The sequence below is a fragment of the Colobus angolensis genome, unplaced genomic scaffold (assembly GCF_000951035.1).
Source record: "Colobus angolensis palliatus isolate OR3802 unplaced genomic scaffold, Cang.pa_1.0 Scaffold65, whole genome shotgun sequence".
NCBI classification, from domain to species: domain Eukaryota; kingdom Metazoa; phylum Chordata; class Mammalia; order Primates; family Cercopithecidae; genus Colobus; species Colobus angolensis.
In genome coordinates this window covers 1,157,790-1,161,176 of record NW_012120154.1, presented here as the reverse complement: position 1 = coordinate 1,161,176, position 3,387 = coordinate 1,157,790, and positions in this window count along the sequence as shown.

Here is a 3,387-nt window from a genome sequence, read left to right as displayed (position 1 = left end):
GGAGCTTGCAGTGAGCTGAGATCCGGCCACTGCACTCTAGCCTGGGTGACAGAGCAAGACTCCGTCTCAAAAAAAAAAGAAATAAAAATCGACTGGAGGCCAGGCACTGTGGCTCACGCCTATAATCCCAGCATTTTGGGAGGCCTAGGCAGGTTGGATTGCTTGAACTCACAAGTTCAAGACCAGCCTGGGCAACATAGTGAAATCCCAACTCTACCATAAATACAAAAATTAGCCAGGTGTGCTGATGTGCACCTGTAGTCCCAGCTACTTGGGAAGCCCAGTGAGGTTGAGGCTGCAGTGAGCCGTGATCATGCCACTGCACTTCAGCCTGAGTGACTGAGTGAGACCCTGTCTCAAAAAAAAAAAAAGAGCCTCACTGCTGCTGCCTGGCATTACACGAGAGTGTCATCCCACATATCACTAGTGAATAGAGGGAGGGGATACTGCACAACATTTTATAATGCACAGGACGGCAACCACAACAAAGCAATATAAAAAAAAAAAAAAAAAAAATAGATTAGAAGGGTAGAGATGTGGATTGGTGATGAGGGGAAGGGGTTTCCAGTGGGGTGTGGGCTAGGATATATATAGATAGAGATTAGCATGTTGTGTGCTGAGAATGGAAAGATTTGCCTGCGTGAATGCAGAATACAGCGTGCTTTGAGAGTAACTAGAAATGAGGTTAGTGAAAAACTTAGGAAGTAAAAGTGTGTGATTAATGCTGTGGTAATGGAATGATTTGGAAGACAAGGCTGATATGGAAAACTGAACTTAATTCTGAGGAGGATATGTTTTAGCTATAAGTTGAGATCAAAGAGTATCCAATAAGTAATATTCTCTTCCCTGCTCAAGTTCTGAACCAACAGAGACCTAGGACAAAGGAGTAGGGCAGATAGGTGGAGATCAAAATTTCACGTTTATCATTCATAAAGTTGCCATTGGAGAACTGGCTTAAATCTAAGGGCAAGCAGACTTTTTAATACTGGACTGAAGGACTTAACAAGTTTATTCACCCAGCAACACTAGTCTGGGATAGACCTGCCTCCTAGTCAACGAAAGGAGCAGAGCAGAACAGGTGCCCTCAAGGGAAAAGGGAGAGAAAAGGGCTGGACTACGCAAGCCTGGTTCCTTCTTCCAGACACACTCATCAGAGAAGTGACTTCACCCCGACAGCCTGAGTCAGGGATATGAGGCCAGGAATATGAAAAGTTGGATATTGTCCCATGTGGAAGGAAGCATCAGGAGTGGGGAAAAAAGTTTTCCTCCCCTAGCTTTCCTTCCTTCCCTCCCTCCCTCCCTCCCTTCCTTCCCTCCCTCCCTTCCTCCTTCCTTCGCTCCCTCCCTCCCTCCCTTCCTCCTTCCTTCACTCCCTCCTTCCTTCCTTCCTTCACCAGAAACCTCTTACTTTTCATTTTCCTTTTGAATCACCTATATAAGCCTAGCACAAGCAATTTAAATGTAGAACTTCACTGGTTTTGTAATGCATGTGTGCTATTTGAAATTCAGCTGCTTTGCAGCTTGTATGCAGCGAGTAATTGTTCCACTTTCTGACGTCTAAAAGGCCTGTAGGAAGAAAGTCTGTTTTCCCTGAAGTCTAATCTTTCCTCAGCCATGCCTGCTTAGGAAAAGCTGTGCCGGCATAATTCAAGGTCAAGCAGCAGCCTTCTGTACACTGAAGCCACCCAAGCCCGCTAATGCCCTATTCCCTTTGCTGAGGCCAGCACAGCTGGCATTTGCTTGCTAGGCCAGAGCGGCCGGTGTATGCTGAGACTGCCTGCACAGCTGATATGTAAATGAGCTTTCAATACCAGCATCACCACCACCACCACAACCGTCTGTGGCTTGTTTCTTGATGAGGCCTGCAAAGCCCCCAACCCTTTGCAAAGGCTTATGTGCCTAGTGTATGCAGCCTTGTCTCTATAGAAACAGCCTCTTACGTGAAGACAAAGTTGCCATAACTACAGTCACTGCTAAGGTCAAAACACTGTGTGCCTATGGTTTATAAACCTCGAATTCAGCCTCAATAGTTAAAAGCTAGTGTGTAACTATAAAAACAACAGTAAGAAGCCTAATATAAGCTTCTACAAGAAAATACTGTGCCCCTCATTAAAGTCCAAGGCCCAAAGTCCTGGCCTTAACAGAAGCCTCAAAAATGCCACATGTGTTTTACTCCCTTGAATTTTAGTTTGTGTCTGTTTATCAAAATTTTAGTGCCCTGCACCTGAGGTTATGGTCTTTGAGACCCAATAAATAGCACTCTCCTTCCCTTGACTGGGCTGTATATTTTGGTCTCCCAAATGTCCTCCTTTTTAAAAACTTACATGCAGCAAAAAATTGTTACACTTTTCATTTTTCCCTCCTTTTTAAAAGGAGGGCATTTGGGAGACCAAAATACTGTTTCTCTGACTAATAAAGCTGTATTGGACTGCCTTTTCCTGCTACCACGGCTATTGTGTGTGCCGCTGGGCGGAGGGGCCGGGCTTAAAAACAAACAAACAAACAGCTGTATTGGAAAATGTGGCACGTCTGCAGGCCAGTGAACTTAACACTGAACTTCATAATCACACAGACTGACCTACTCATGAGTAGTTGTGAGGGTCTGTGGGTGGAGGAGGAGAGGAGAGTACCTGCTCCCCGGGGCAGCTGGCTTCCAAAAGGAAGGAAAAGAAAGGGCTGAGCTCCACACATCTTGTTTCTCCTTCCAAACTCACCATTAAAGTAAGATCCTGTTACCTTCTCTGGAGTGGATTGTGTGCAGGTGGAGAGGAGCCAAGGGTGGAAACTCAGGAGCCAGGAAGAAGCATTCCCTTTTCACAGCGTGTCCAAAGGGAAATGGAGATCACTGGGGATCGGACCCTGAAAGAGTAAGAGTTCAGAGTAGAGAATGCCTTGTGAGTTGGTCATCCCATGTACTTATTAAGTATCTATTATGTATCAAGTGCAAATACATTATCAGTGAATCTTCAGAATAACTATTATTCCCAAGTTTTGATAGGGAAGCTGAGACTGAGATGAATTGAGTAATTACCTCAAGGTCACACGTCTGTACGCATTCAGGTCTGTTGGACTCTTCAGTGATGGCCACAGCTCCCCCTCCAGGTTCCAGTCACTGCCCCTTCCCCTTCAGGCCTAGCAATAGTAAGGTTCCCCACTGTTGTCAGCCACTGGGTGGTTCATTAGCCTTTGTTGGTTTCCCTATTTCCATTCTAACGTGTTGGAAAATTAAGGGTTGGAATAGTAGGGAAGGTAAGACTTGGGCCTTGGTAGGATCTTATTAGGAGACAATGGATTTTAAGAAGTGAGTGTAGGGGCAGAAGTCTTGGTTAAAGCCTTGGGTAGAAGGTGATAGCATAGGGGAGGAGAGATGACAGTGTTCAGTGTTAG